Below are 16,201 nucleotides of genomic sequence, written 5' to 3'. Positions count from 1 at the left end.
CCCAAATGTTCTCCAACAGAAAATTCATTTAAAAATTATGGCATCTCCATGCAATGAAGTACTACTACACACACAAAAAGAATGGAATCCTGATGCACAATTAAAGTCAGAATGTGAGAGTGGCTTCACGGTTGTGTACTTTTTTCAAAGCTTGTCACACTGTACATTTAAAATTAGTATATGTTACTAAATACCAACTATGCCTCAACAAAGTCAAATTTTAAAGCAAGCAACTAGCTGTTAGTAACTAAATATTGTTAAACATTTCCCATATGTGCACTAGTCTGTACATTTCAGGCTAATTATAAATATTATTATAAGTCTATAAGGGACACTATAGTAGGAATGTAATCAAATTGCTTGCCAGACAATAATTACAGTTATTATGTTGTGATTGTTTCTGTCTTGCCATTTAGAAGGAATAGAGTCTTAATTTCCCCAGAGCCTAACAGTGTCTAGATACAAGTGTGGAATCATTAATTAATTAATAAATATGTGAATGAGCCAGGTGTCAGTGGCTCACACCTGTACACTTAGCAACTCAGGAGGCAGAGATCAGGAGGATCATGGTTCAAAGCTAGCAAATAGTTCAGGAGACCTTATCTCAAAAAAACCCAGCACAGAAAAGGGCTGGCAGAGTGGCTCAAGTTGTAGGCTCTGAGTTCAAACCCCAGCACTGCAAATTAAATTAAATATGTGAATGTTAGACTCTTCAGAGTGATGTTAATCCCACTGACCTGTAAGCCTAACTCTGTTTAGGATTCAGTGTGTTTGGTGTAGAGAAACATTTTTGCTTATATTTTCACCCCCATCTCGTATTCTTAACCTTACTCAAGCATAGGATTACACATGATAAGATGCACTAAGAAATGTTTGCTCAGAAATACTTGATCTTGAACCCAACTCCACATTTACACTCCAGAAAATGTGGGCAAACTGTGCTTTGGCTCAATTTCCTCCGTTTAAGTGGGGGTAATAATTATACCTATTTCATACGTCAGTTATAAAAGTAAGTAAATGATGTAAAGTGCTTATTACTGACCTATTGAAAAGTGTGTCATTATTGCTACTTTATTACAAGTAATAATCTAACAACAGGCAGTATGAAAATATTTACTTTGCTAAATAGTATCAAATGTTTGAAAAAATACTTGGAATAGTAAAGCTGCTTGGGAGATATAGCAGATACTTGGGTTGACTCTTCCAATTTTATTCCTACACTTTGATTTGGAAACCAGGGGAGTTCAAAAGTGCAGTTTTTATTCCTTTGAAGTTAGACTTCTGTATGTAAATTAGGTCTCTCTGCTTAGATACATTTTATAGAATTTGGGAAGAAAAAGTGAGACAGCTTCTTTCTGCTATTTCATCCACCATGCAAGATCATAATATAAGAGACTAAAGCAGTTGGTGCCTGGACTCAGCATTCCAATATTTACTTATAGATATCTTCAAGCAGATATTTTATGGATATCTTGACTGTTGGGCACCAGCTACAGCAAGTAGAGAGACCTCTGAATTGCTACCATTTTTCAACTCATTACTGCAGGGTTACCTTTAATTTTTCAAAAAGGGCCAGAGAGAAAATATTTTATGCCTTGCAGGTCCACAAGGTTTTTGTTCATCTGTGCTTATTTGTTTTTGCAAAACTATAAAAGGAAAACTTTGAGATTGGACTTTTATTACAGCATCTGTTTATCAGAAGACAATTAAGAAACTTAGTATTCAAGTCACAAATTTTTGAAAAAAGTTATTTGCAATGCATACAGCTATCAAGACTCCTGTGAATCCTGTATCCTGTAATCCTGTATCCTCCTCTTACTCCTCATCAAGCCTGAAGAGTGCCTGCTTTCCAAGCCTGAAGCCCTGAGTTCAAATCCCCCAGTTGCACACACACACACACACAAAACAACCCTCAAAACAACAACAGAGCACCCAACATGAGAGTGTTGTGAATGGAGCAGCCCCTTAAGGTCACCTAGGAACTTAGAAATGCAATTTCTCCAGTCCCACTCTAGACCTACTGAGGACCTTCTCAGTGACCTGTGATGACAGGCCCTCCAGGGGATTCTGATTCTTGATGCAGTTTAGGAGACATTGCTCTGTGTTTAAGGAAAACTTGAAAAAGTTACACCATAGAGAAGGAAGGAGACCAAAGTGAATTGTAGATAGACTGTTCATAAGCTCTTAAGAACATGATAGACGTCTTTCATGGGAGTCTGCTCCCGCCACTGGAGGCCCATATGCCTCCACCAAGACAATCCAAAGCAGTTCTCTCTCTCTCTCTCTCTCTCTCTCTCTCTCTCTCTCTCTCTCTCTCTCTCTCTCTCTCTCTCACACACACACACACACACACACACACGTCCTCATCTTTTCATTTCCCTTCTTTGCTCTCTCCATAGAGGCAAGAACATTTTTGAACTTACTGTTTGTAATTTCTCTTCATGTTTTTATTGTCTATCTACTACCTAGTTCTTTTTTGCTTACTTTGAACTTTGTGTCTTTGGACACACTGTACTTATTTTTAGCAGTTTGCTTTTCTGTATTTGCAATTAAGTTTTCAGATTTATCTTTGGTGCTATTACATCAACCTATTCTCTTGTTAGTGGACACTAGGTTGGCTCTAATTTTCCTTGCTTCTTTCCTTCTTCCCTCATTTCCTCCCTCCCTTCCTCCTTTCTACTCCAGTTAGCTTTTCTCTTTCCTTATTTTTTGAAACACCTATAATCCTAGCTACTTAGGAGGCAGAGATCAGGAAAACAGAGGTTGGAAGCTAGCCCTGACAAATAGTTTGTAAGAACCTATCTCAAAAATACCTAGCACACAAAAAATGGACTGGTGGGGTGGCTCAGGTGGTAGAGTGTCTGCCTACCAAGCATGAGGCCCTGAGTTCAAACCTCAGTACCACCAAAAATAAAGAACAAAGACACTTAGTCTCTCACAAAACAGGGGAGCCTGGGAAATACACTCAACTGCACATGCTTGTTACAGAAGAGTGGGACATTGGATTTGGGACAAGGAATGGACTCTGTCACACCTTCTTCCCTTAAAGCACAAGTAAATTCTCAGTACTTCCAAAAGTTTTGCTTTTCACATGATGTCTTCTATCAGGATTTTAGTTTTATTTTTATTACAACTTGTGTTATTAAAGGTCTAATTTTATTTTATTTTATTTTTTAATGAATAACAGGTTACAGCCTTTTTTTTTGGTAATGCCAGCAATTGAACCCAGGGCCTCACACATGCTTGGCAAGTGCTCTACCACTCAGCTAGACCCCCAACCCCTGGCATATTTAATCAACCCCTTTCTTAATTTCCTTGTAATGTGACCTTTGTCTTATAAGTTTCCTGTGTACATGACTCTATTCTGGCCTCTCTGTTCTCTTCTTTTCTATTTGACTATTTGCCAATTCCTAGGTCCTTTCTCCATGTTCTTAGTAACTAAGTTCTTATTATAAGTCCTGCTATCTAGAGGGGTAGGTCTTCAGTTTTGTTTTTATTTTTTTTAAATAATATTCTTTCTTTATAATTTTAGAATCACCGGGCCAAGTTTCATGAAATCCTTGTTTAGTTTGTGTGTATATGTGTGTGTGTGTGTGTGTGTGTGTGTGTGTGTGTGTGTGTGTGTGTGTGTATGGTACTGGTGTTTGAATTCCAGGCTTCATCATGCTTGCAAAGCAGGCACTCTGCTACTTGAGCCACTCCTCTAGTCCATTGTGTTCTGATTATTTTGAAAATGGGGGAGTCTCATTAGTTATTTGCCCTAGCTGGCCTCCAATTGCTATCATCCCAATCTCAGCCTACCAAGTAGCTAGGTTTATAAGTGAGACACCAGCACCTTGTTTCTTAGTATTTTTATTGGAATGGCATTGACTGTGTTTTCATTTTCATCCTATCACAACGGAATTGTCATTTCAACCTCTTGTCAAATATAACAGAAAAGTGGAAAAATAGACATTTACATTTTTATTATAAAATAAAACCCATGATTTTCTCTAATACTGAGTTTGAACATGTTTTCATATGCTTTTTTTCAGGTACTGGACTTGAACTCAGGGCCAAGCTTGCAAGGCAGGTGCTCTACCACTTGAGCTGCAGTTCTAGCCCTGGTTATTGTAGTTTTTCCTGAGTGCATGTTATTTAAGTTTGTCTCACTGATGTATAGGGACTCTTTGCAACTCTTTCTTGATTATATACATTACAAATCTCTCTCTCTGTCTCTCTGTCTTTCACATTGCTGAGGATTGAACCCAAGACCTCACATGCTTTACCACTGAGCTACTTCCCCAACCCACAAATCTCTCTTTATAATGGTGTTTTCTGTGAATGAATTTCTTTTACTTGAGACAAGGTCTTGCTATATAGTCCAGGCTGGCCTCAAACTCACAATCCTCTTGCCTCTGCCTCTCAAGTACTGGAATTACAGTCATAGGCCACCATGTCTAGTGAAAGTATATTCTTTGTACTCAAATGTGTTATTCTTTTGCGATTAATAACTTTTTTTGATCTTAAGACATCTTTTTTCACCCCAAAGTGAAAACAAATACACTCCAATATTCTCTTCCAAAAGTTTCATGATTCAAAAGCTCATGGTTTTGTAAATCATTTTTTAGTGTTGATTGAATTTTATATATGGTGTGAGGACAGATTCAGTTTCTTTTCCTTTTTTCTTACATGACTATCCAATGAGATCAGCTCATTTAGTGAGACTAATCTTTCATCACCACTGTGAAGTTCTACCTGTGTCATAAATCAGCAGTCTAATCAGGTCTCTGATATATACCTAAGGTCTAGATAACTTTCCCCAAGCCAATCCTACACTTTTAAATTACAGTAGCTTTTGAAATATATCTTGATAGCTGGTTCAGCAGGTTCTACACTTTTAACCCCCAGAGCTGTTATTTTCACTAAGCAATGCCATATATATCTGGGATTTTTTTGGGGATTAAAGTCAGTCTGAGAGAATTTCACATCTTTATAATAATGATTCTTCAGTCCAAGAGTGCAGTGTATCTCTAACTATTTACATCTTTTACATTTTGGTAATTTATAATATTCTCCATATACTTTTTGTCTTGCATGTCTTTGATCTAGGTATCTTTTAGATTTTTTTTGAAACTTTTAGCAAGGATTTTTTTAGTATAAAAGGATAAAGTACAGACAACCAAGGAGAGAGGGGGGAGAAAGAAACAGAGAAACATTTCCTGTTCCCCACACAGAAAATGGAACAAAAGACTCCTAGTTTTTTTTTTTTTTTTTTTAGACAGGTCTTACTATGTAGTCCAAGCTGGCCTAGAACTCTCAATTCTCCTGCCTCAGTCTCCCCAGTGCTGCAATTATTATAGGTGTGTACATGAACCTTTTAAAAAATATGTTTAGGAGATAGCAATCATTCATGAGGACACCACTGAAAGGGGATGGAATGGTGAGTGGCCATGACAGGAGCATAGTGCTTTCTCATTCTGAACTTTTGGTTCTGTTCTACTATTTGTCTGTTATTCTAGGCATCTTTTATCTTAGGTGTCTTTTAGTTTTTATCACTATTGCATATACCATCATGAAAACTATCTTTTATAATTGCTCATTTATTAGAATAAAATTTAGAATTTTTATCTTGTCAAATACTTTTTGAACTTTTAAAAATTAATTCCAATCAATTACCTGAATATAGTTTAGAATTTTTTTCTGTAGATAACCATATCCCATGGTTTGTTGTTTATTTAATGGAACTGGGGTTTGGACTCATGGCTTCATACTTTTGTTGCAAAGCAGGTGCTTGCAAATCAGGCACTCTGCCATTTGAACCTCACCTACAGTCCATTTTGCTCAAACTATTATCCTGGGCTGGCATTGAACTGAGATCCTCCTGATCTCAGCCTCCCCGGTAGCCGAGGGTCCTTGCCTTCACAGGCCAGGGAATTGGCTAGTGAGGCAGCTGAATGATGAGCCAAAGCCAGTATATAAAAAGTGGGATTTATTAGAGAAAAAGGAAAGGCTACAGCTAGAGATATGCAGCAGAGCCCTGACTCTGGTAGCTTGCTGCTCAGGTGAAGGCTGGGGTTTTATGGATGTTTTAATTCTGGGTTGGGGAGGGGTTCTCATTGGCAGTGCATTTCACAGACTTTCTTAGGTGAATTGGTATAGTTAGCACCTTTATTGAGAAAAGGAAACAATCTTGAGAGCATTTTGCTCCTCAGCCCTGTGGCAGATCTATCAGACTCTGTATTTCTTCTTTAGGATGCAGGAATGCAGGCCTCCATCTCCTCAGGATGCAGGAATGATACTGCTCTCCATGGGGAATGAGATAGTCACTCATCTGCCTTAGGTCTCCAGACCAAACAATACCTTCCCAAACCAAGGAAAGAACATTTTCCTTAGAGACATGTGGGGCTCAGAGTCCAGCATTTGTTGAGTTCCAACCTATGATGGATGCACAGATGAATAAACAGCATCTCTGCCATCAGGAATTACAGTTCCTCCACAGTGGCAATACGCTTTGCTAGAGGAGAGAGCGACTTGCTGTCCACTTGCAGAGCAGCACGCGCTGCAGACGGGCAGCAGAGGGCAGAGGAGGCCTGGCTTGGCTCTGGAGGTCGACCATGGCCAAGGCTAAGGGTGGAAGCACCCGAGCCCTGAGGCTTGGAAGGCAGTCCTTCTGCCATTCCCCATTCTTGAAGCCCAGAGAAGATAAAAGATCCCTTCCCACTACTCCTGCAGACATCAATCATGGTGAGGATTTTGGACTCAGAGCTTCCCCACCTTTCCCTCTGAAGGAGCCACTGCGCCCCCCAGCGGAGGCACGGCGGCAAAACTGCAGCGGGGCCCCCAAGACGCAGGACACCTTAGCATCCTCCTCCTAAAGGCGCAGGACGGCCTCTGGCCCCGCCTCCTCTTGACTGTGTCCCCCACTTAACTTCATTTCAAGGCAGCCAGGGCCTCCGGTGGTCGCGCAGCCTCCAGACGTCTCTGCCGATCCGCCTTTCCGAGCTGCTGGCTCTTCTGGGTCCGGTCCCTCTGAGGGGAAAATGGCGCCTGTGCCCCTAGGCGCGCGGGAGGAGCAGCTTCTGGGGTGTGGGTCGGGACCCCTTTCCCGGCTCCTCTTCCTCGCCCACGCGGTCCTCCTGCTGCCCGCAGTCCGGGCGGGCCTCTGCCCCGCGCCCTGCTCGTGCCGCATCCCTGTGCTGGACTGCAGTCGCAGAAAGCTGCCCGCGCCCAGCTGGAGGGCGCTGTCGGGACCGCTGCCCCCCGACGCCACCAGCCTGTGAGTAGAGTGGCCCAACGGGGGACCCACGAAGGGGCCTGGTCCGAGGGCGTGGAGGGAACTGGTTTGGGGCGGTGGGAACCTGAGAGAGCTTCTGGGGACTTGTATGAAGACCAGGCCATCTGATTTGCCGGGCTGGGGAGGAGTTGGGCCAGGGGTATTTGATTATGGACTCAGGGTCCTGGGCACTGGATATACATTCTGGATGGTTGGGGGGCGGGCCTCAGATCCTCAAGCACGTGATCTTATAAACACGATGTCCACAGACTCATGATACCTGATCACGTCTGGGGAGATCCATTACTAACCCAGAATCTCTATAAATTGGAGTTCTTGAAGCCATTCAGGCATCACCATGAAGAACGGAAGGAGTATTTTTTCTAAAATCACGTGATGCCTGAATTGTTTTCAGTGCATTTCCTTGTAGTAAGGAACCTAGAATATTAGACTAGACCTCTTTGTCTGATATTGAAAACCAAGTATAGTAGTTGCATGAATTTTCCTGGAGTCTCTGCTGCTGGGTTTTCATCTTGACAGGCCTGTATTAGGTAGTGGCACCTAGAGAGTGAATTGGTCTCTGTTATCATAGTGCCATTAGGAACAACAGTAGGTGTGACTCACAGTTATGGGGTCTTGGCTACCAATAAGCAACATGTTTATTAGTTGACTTCTAACAGAGTCGTCTCCAAAAATAATCGTCACTAAAAGAATAAATTATGATGAATTTAGAATACAGAGACTATTTGGATTTTCATTACACATAGAATATACATGGAAGTCTGTTTGGTAGAAGTTAAGAATTTATTTACATATAGGTTAGGATAGATAGGAAAGAAAGCCACCTCATATATTCATGGAGAAAATTAACCAAATGGGTTTGGGGGTGTGGCTTAAGTGGTAGAGGCCTGTTTAGCAAGTGGAAAGCCCCAGTTCAGCCTCAGTTTGCCAAAATAAAAAAGAAAGAAAAAATCAAACAAATGTAGCACCAAACATAGAATTACAACATAATATAGCTTCTGTTCTTTCAGTGACACCTGTGGTTTTTTTGACTCAAATTAGATTTTGAAATTCTTGCCAGTGCACAGTGTAGACTGAAGTAAACCTAGCACATCATTTTTGTTACACAGCAAATCCCTTTTTCTAAGAAATTCTTGGAACAGATTATGACAATATGTCTCGCATAGGTTTAAACACAATATGACTTCATTTAGCTGTGACTGAAATAAATGTGACCAAGTGTGCTGCAGGCATGGCTCAAGGGGTAGAGCACCTTCATTGCAAGTGTGAAGCCCTGAGTTCAAACTCAAGTGCCATCCCCACTATGCCACCCATTAAAAAAAAGGAAAGAAAGAAAAAAGGAAGAGAAATAAATGTGGCCTACTTTTTAAGATCCCCCCATTGGGGCTGGGGATGTATCTTAGTGGTAGAGTGCTTGTCAAAATGTGAGCGTTCTTGGGTTGTATGTTCAGTACTGGAAAACGTAAACAATCCTCACTTGGTACACAACGGTAATTAGAAATAATTTTAGGTAAGATGTATTTATGTCTAAATTTGATTATTTGTTTAATGAAGACATATTCCCTAAGGCCAAGTGACATTCAGAAATTTGTTTTGATTTTGATACAGGATCTTGCTATGTAACCAGGTTGGCATCCAACTCACCATCCTCCTGCCTCAGCCTCAGGAGAGCTGGGATTACAGCTGTGCACCACCACCTAGATGTCCTGTAATGAAATTAACATTTTCCATTGAAGTGAAATATTTTAGAGAGCTAGAGGCATAGCTCAAGTGGTAGACTCTTTACCACAAAAAAAGAAAGAAAAAAAGCAGAAAAACTCTTAGAATATTAAAACAAAGTATAGTGCTATTTTATTGACACATGAAACATTCTTCAGCAATTTCTATCAGCTATAAAACTACCAAGTACACTTGTATTCCTTTATATAATTCTGGATTTTAAAGACACATACAATATTCTGAATAATCAACCTCAAATGCTTAAACTTGTGATGCTTATCAAAATGACTGTGCACAAAATTTTTAATCTTTCCTCTCCCCCCTTCCAGAGGAGGGGATTGGAACACAGGGCTTCTTTGCATGTGAGGCAGCTACTCTACCAGGGAGAGCTACACCCTGGGCCCAATCCTGTTTTTCTGAAACCTATTTAGAGACTTTTTGCTATTCTACATGAGAAACTCTCTTAAGATATTTGTTTTTTCAAAACTTAACTGGATTCTCTAGGTACAAGCTCTTTATACCTTATTTTAATTCCATGTGCACACACAGAAAGTATTGGAAGATGTCAGCTTTTTTTTTAAACTGTAATTTTCACTTTTTTCCTCACTTCCTTTTTTCATCCTGCATTCACATGGCATGTTTATTACAGTTGATAAGTCAATCTTGATACATTACAATTATCAACAGCTCATAGTGTAAATTTTACCTTTCTTTTTCCATGGTATTTGAACTCAGGACCTTATGCTTGCTTGGCAGGCACTCTGCCACTTGAGCCATGTTCCAGCTTGTAGAATTTACTTTTTCTTTTCTGTATTTTATGGGTTTATGAAAGTTTATATTCACACATACTTTTCCAGTATCATATAGAATGCTTTTGCTGTCCTAAAAATCTTCTGTGTCTCACCTGTTCACCTTTCCTTTCTCTCCTGAATCCATGGCAACCACTGATCTTCTAACAGTTTTCTTAGTTTTTCCTTTTCCAGCATGCCATGTAGTTGGTATTAAGGTTTGAATATGAAATGTCCCTGACAGGCTCATGCATTGAACTCTTAGTCCCCAGCTGGCAGCCCCATTTTGAAAGTCTAGAATCTTGGGGATGTAGCAAATAGTTGGAAGAAGCAGGTTACTGAAGCATATTGCTGGGGATGTGTTCTGTCTTTGTCTGCAGCTCCTCTCTGTCTTCCTGTCTGTTTTTTTTGTTTTGTTTTGTTAGTCATTTGTTTTTGGAGACAGTGTCTTGCTTTGATTCCCAGACTCTCCTCCAACTCCAGGTATTCTTGCATTGGATTCTTAGACAGGCACTCTACCGCTTGAGCCCTTGCATTAGCCTCCTGAGTGCTGAGATTATAGGCATGCACCACCATGCCTGGCATTAGTTAACTTCTTGTTTTCAAGTAAGTGTGTTAGAATCCCTCTCATTTGTTGTCATGTTTCTTTCATGTTAGTGCCAAAAACTAAGAAGTATGTATTTATTAGAATTAAGGACAATTCTATATACTGAATAAATTTACTTTGTGAAATAACTTTAATCTTACCATTACTATTTTCCTTTCACTATTGACTGCTAAAAATTTCATCATGGATTTGGGAACCATTGTTATAGAAGATTAATTTGATTGGGTTGCATATATATTTAGTTACCTATAGTTTTTTACTCTCTTCTATTCTCATTTTAGTAACTGTTTAATATTTGTTTCCATTTGTTCCTTTCCCATAGTAGTGAACAGGTTAGTTCTGAAGCATACAGAGGACATTAATGTGTCGAATAACTCTAGGGAAGTGTTTCCACTCATGTGTGACTTGAGTTTTAACCTGTCACTGTGTCAGTGACATTGGCAGAATGTTTTCTCTGTTAACATGTTGATTCAGACTGTGCTCTTCAAAGGTGCTGAGCTCCCTTCCACTGACTTTGCTTGTGTGACGTCAAGCAAAAACTGCTTAGCTTTGCTGTATTTCTTGTTTGATTTTGTGTTAGACTTTTTGTTGCTGTGTCAAAATATCTGACAGAGCAACTTAAGGGAGAAAGGATTTATGTTGCTCATGGTTTCAGTCCATTTCTGCAAGAAAGTGTGGTGAACAGAGTAACTTACATCATGGCAACTGGAAGGAGAGAGACACACACACACACAGAGAGAGAGAGAGAGAGAGAGAGAGGAGAGAGGAGAGAAGAGAATAAGAATGAATGAGAATGCGTATGTTTTGTCTTTCTCTTTCCCTCCTTTTATTCCATCCAGGCCCCTACTCAACAGAATGGTGCTGCCCATGTTCAGGGTGAGTCTTACCCCCTTAGGTAACCCTCACTGGAAATGCCCTCATAGACACATCCAGAGGTGTATTTTACTAATTTCGTCCTTGCTTCTCAATCCCATTGAATTGAATTGACAATCAAAATTAACCATCACAGTTTCCCAAAGGGACAAATAAACTATAGTGTCCTTTCTACATCTGTAGTGATATTGGTAAATATTGAAATATTGTTTGGAAAACATTCTTAGATTTAGAAGGGTCATATGGATAGGAGGTGATTTCAGGGTCTTGTACAATCCAGTAAATTTGGTAGGTGTGGTGGTGTATGCCAGCGATCCCAGCTACTTGGGAGGTTAAAGTAGGACGATCATGACCCAAGGCTAGCCTGGTTGAAGTTTAAAAAAAGAAAAAAAAGGACTAAAACCATGGCTCAAGTGGTTGAGCACTTGCCTAGCAAGTGCAAGGCCCTGAGTTCAATCCCAAGTACTACCTAAATAGATTCCATTAAGTTTAAAATTCATTTTTTCTCTTTTTGTGGGGTTGGGGTTTGAACACAGGGCTTTGGGCTTGCAAAGTAGGTGTTCTACTACTGGAGCCACACTTCCAGTCCATTTTGCTCTCATTATTTTGGAGATGGGCTCTCTCAAACTATTTGTCTTCCCCATCTCTTCCTCCCAAGTAGCTAGGATTACAGATGTGAACCACTGGTGCCTGGCAAGAAAAAAAATCTCAACAGAGTGTCCTCTGTCTGTGAGACTGGCATGTTAGGTAGGTTTCTGAACTAGTGCAGTGATTCTCAACCCTTTAAAGAGCTCATTAAGGAGCTGGGAGAGATTTTACAAAATTCAGTTGTTGGTTCTCACCCCCCCTCAGTGGATCTGATTTGATTACTATGAGTTGTGACCCTAACATTAATACAAGTTGAGTATTTCCTTATTCAATATGCTTGGCATCAGAAGTGTTTCAGATTTTGGGATATTTGCATATAGACAATGAGATAACTTGGAGATGAAACTGAAAAGTAAACAAGAAATTCATTTACATTTCACATATACCTTGCAGCCTGAAGGTAACTTTACACAGTGTTTTCAGTGTGCTCCCTTCCCCCTTGGAGACGTGGTCCTGCTGGGGTTACAGGGATGCAGTACCGTGCCTGGCCTTGTAGTTTTGTTTTGTCTTTGGTTCTAGTCTAGTGGATCTGTATTCTAATTGTGACTTAATTATGTGAGCTTAAATGTGGAAATTTCCACTGTGGCATTATGTCAGTGCTCAAAAGTTTTGGAATTTGGAGCACTTTGGATTTCCAGGTTAGGGATGCTCAACCTCTATTTCAGAATCCTCCCTGGTGATGCTAATGTGCATCTGTGGTGAAGAACCACTGAGCCAGAGCAGTTGTGTGGTTCTAGGGTTGGAAGCAGGACCTTGTGCATGCAGGCAAGTGCTCTACCAGGAGCTACAGCCCTTCCCCAGTGTTGTTGCTTCTTGAAATTTACTTTAGGAGGTCTGTGTTTTTCTTAAATTATTAAAATTCCTTTATAGTTTGGAGAATACATTTTTAATAGAGATTAGTGTCCTAATTATGTTTCATTTTATTAAAAATATTTTGCATTTTCAATTATACAGGATGTGTAATCAAAACATGAGTAATTAAACATTTTATATTAAGATAATTGTGTGGTTTCCAAATTCATGAAAAATACATTTCCCTCATCTTCAACCCATAACATTTTATATGCTTTATTCCTTGAAATGTCCTGCTGGCCTAATGAAAACCTGAAACTTAACCAGGGGAGAAAAGATCACATCATACTAGCTTAGCAATGTTTTAAGAAGTACTTTGAATGTGTTTCTTCTCTATACCAAAGAAAATAACTCAACTCACTTCTATGATATTCCAGTCATGAAAAATGTTAGGGCTTTCAGTTGATACAAATTAAAAATAAAAGAAATTTCACTAACTCACTCCATCCAAATTATTAATTTCAAGTTTGGGACAAAAGCCAGGAGAATGGAAAAGTTAATGTAACCTTTTCCTTTCTCAAGGTATTTGTCTTTTGCTTCTATTGCCCTTCCCCCACCTTTCCTAAAAAGTGAGACTAGAATTATGTTATGAATAAAGAACAACTGCCAGAATAACTAGGGGGTGATTAGCAGGTTTAAAGTTGAACTAAAAACAGAGCAACAGTAGTGAAGTGTGGAATAAGTAAATTTGTAACTAAATGCTGTGTAATTTGGAGTTTCTTTTACACATTTTGGGGCTTTATTTTGTATGTGTTTCAAAATGACTGTGACAGCTTGCTTATGTGATCAGAATCGTGGCAGGTCCCAGCAGGAAAAGCACAGCTAACCCTGAGCATAAGTGTGCTTGTTTGAGGAGGCAGTTGACTTGGGTCCAGTTAGAATAGCTGTGAGGGACAAGGGGTTACTTTCATAGTGAGAAACCCATGTGATGCTTAGGCCTTCTCTACCTACACTGCAAGTGATGAGTTGTTTAATGTCCACCTAGCCCTAGAAAACTTGACACTTAACAATTATAAGTAGTCCTTGCTAAGATGTGAACCCAACTGGTCACTAATGATGTTGCAGAATTTTGTAACTTTCTATGCATTACCATGTATAAGCAATGACATTTGTTCCACTATTTTCTAACTTACTATTTTTCTGTTTGAGAGAGAGAAAGTCTTGTTGTGAGTCCAGATTGGCCTTGAACTCATGATTCTCTTGCCTCAACATCTTGAATGCTAGGATTACAGGCTGTACTACCACACCTGACCTATTTTACTGTAAAAGAGAAAGTGAGGTAGATACTAAAAACATGGAAGAGAGTAACACTCCATGATTTTGTACTGTTCACTAGATAACCACTGTGTTAACTTGAAATTTCAGGCCAGTCACTGGATTGTAAGGTGGAATTTAGAGCTGGACCTGGTGATGCAAGTCTGCAGTGCCAGCACTCAGGATGCTGAGGCAGGAGGACTGTGAGTTCCAGGCCTGCCTGGGTTACCTAGTGAGACCTTGTGTCTAAAATCAAAACAAAAAAGTTAAAAAGAAAGAAAAAAAGAAGGAAAACCAAAAGAAAGTGGAATTTACTGTTTCATAAAATCAGTCTAAAAATGAAGTCTAACATCTTCCATTGTCTTTCTCAGATGTATTACTGATTAGGAAGACAAGAGACCATGACATTCCTGAGGCTTTCTTTTTGTTTGTCCAATGTCATCATTCCCCTGGATTGGTCAATTTATGGCAATATTCTGGACTCATTGTGTAGGATGATTTTTTTTTTTTTTTGGTGCAAGTCCTTTACCAATGTGCTCTACCCAGAGCCCCATAGGAAGAATTCTAATCTCAGAAAAGAACAGTGAAAATCTTATTTCTCAACACATTCAGGGAAGGTAGGTTATTTAATGGTGATTTTATTTTTAAGTGCTCAATGCTTTCCCATTGTAAACTTAGTAAAAATCATTCAAAGGCTTTTAAGGTGGAAGAGCCACAGGTCCTTTTGTCAATCTAAGTGTAGAGCACTTTTTTGCACACTTGGTTCCTCCTGACCTAACTGGGGGTGACTGGAGATGCAGAAAGGACAAGGATAGAAGACACACGTGCAGAAAGTTGGGATTAGGTGTGCTGGGCACTTGGATGGAGATGCACAACAGCCTCATTGCTTCTTTTCTCCTATTGTTTTCTTTTCTACTCTTTAAGGTCTTACTTCTAAAGTCTTTTTAAAACTTTGCTTCTTTTCTATTCTTTAAAGTCTCTTTCCTTAGACTCGCACTGTCCCATGTCTTCTTTAATCTCTCTTAAAGTCTTGGCCCTCACACTTGCACTGTTCCATGTTCTCTTTTAATCTCTCTTTAAAGTCTTGGCCCTCAGTCTTGCAGACAAACAGTTTTAACCAGGTCTAAAACCTACATTAGTGAAACACTTAAAGTCTTGATCCTTAGACTTGTACTTTCCCATGTTCTCTTTAGATTTTCTTTAGCATAGCTTTTCTAAAGCCTACGTATAGAGTTCTTGGTGCAGAAAGCTGCTCTGGTGGAGACACACAGCCAGTAGCAGCAGCAGCCAATCAGAAATTCCCATCAAAACACCTTCAATACATCCGCCATCAAAAAAGCTCACATCCTCCTTCAGTGAGTCTTTTATATCCAGTAGTAAACAAGGAGGTGGAGCAACAGTTCTCAGGGAGGGGAATGACAGTGTGACAAGAAAAACCTGCTTTCCTACTTCTCTGCACATAAACAACTTAGGAAAAGCACCTGTGCTGCATTTTGCCTTCTCGCTCTCTTCTGCAGCTCAGGTCGTGGCAAATTCAGCCTGTAGATCATTGAGTACAACTGTGCTTATGTCAAATTCTTATAGGCTTCTCATAATCCACTCCCCACAACTAAGGAAAACTCACTGTTGTTTCTTGTATCTTTTCCATTTGAAAGCACACAATACTATTTACTTTTTTGTATGTATATTACTCTTTTTACTGACCACAGAGAATTCCATTGTATGGAACTTTTGATAACCATACAGTTTTGTTTTAAGATTTTAGGAATAGTATAATTTTGTGGTAGATGTCTTTTCATAATTATGTGAGTAAATACATAATTTCTTAGAAGTGCTGTCATTGAGTCATTCTGAAACATTAAATCTTGTGGTATAGGTTGCCAAAACCTTTGGTGGGCTATCTTAGTATTGGCATCTTTCTCATGAAGTTGGAATTCAAACACAGTATTTAGATTATGACTTTAATAAGTTAATGTTGGAGAACAGTCCTAACTAATTAACTTTTTACCCTGGAAAGTGCTTTATACCTTTACCTGTATGTCCAGTACATAAATACTCAGAAAAGGAGGTGGTGTTGGACCATAATTCTATTTTTTTATTTTCATTTTTTTGTGGTACTGGGGTTTGAACTCAGGGCCTACTCCTTGAGCCACTCCACCAGCTCTTTTTGTGATGGGTTTTTTT

General features: G+C 39.6%; 1 protein-coding gene and 1 non-coding gene across 17 annotated transcripts in view; both read left to right on the top strand.

The window, feature by feature from the left end:
• Nucleotides 1-16,201, top strand: part of LOC109702713 (leucine-rich repeats and immunoglobulin-like domains protein 2) — a 176,055-nt gene that overhangs the window by 12,925 nt on the left and 146,929 nt on the right. For 4 of the 16 annotated variants that reach the window (XR_012439920.1, XR_012439919.1, XR_012439918.1 and 1 more), the window contains one exon: nt 6,235-7,258. The exons of 10 other annotated variants lie outside the window; for them this stretch is intronic. The gene's annotated coding sequence lies outside the window, so the exon portion shown is untranslated. Of the gene's footprint in view, nt 1-4,034; nt 5,608-6,234; nt 7,259-16,201 lie in introns of those variants that run through there. 2 more of the 16 variants (XR_012439925.1, XR_012439923.1) reach the window with 1 other exon arrangement.
• Nucleotides 2,835-2,907, top strand: Trnag-acc (transfer RNA glycine (anticodon ACC)). Its single transcript has one exon. It is a non-coding gene; the product is annotated as a tRNA-Gly (tRNA).

The sequence above is a fragment of the Castor canadensis genome, chromosome 12 (assembly GCF_047511655.1).
Source record: "Castor canadensis chromosome 12, mCasCan1.hap1v2, whole genome shotgun sequence".
Classification (NCBI taxonomy): domain Eukaryota; kingdom Metazoa; phylum Chordata; class Mammalia; order Rodentia; family Castoridae; genus Castor; species Castor canadensis.
This window is presented reverse-complemented; position numbering and strand designations above follow the sequence as displayed.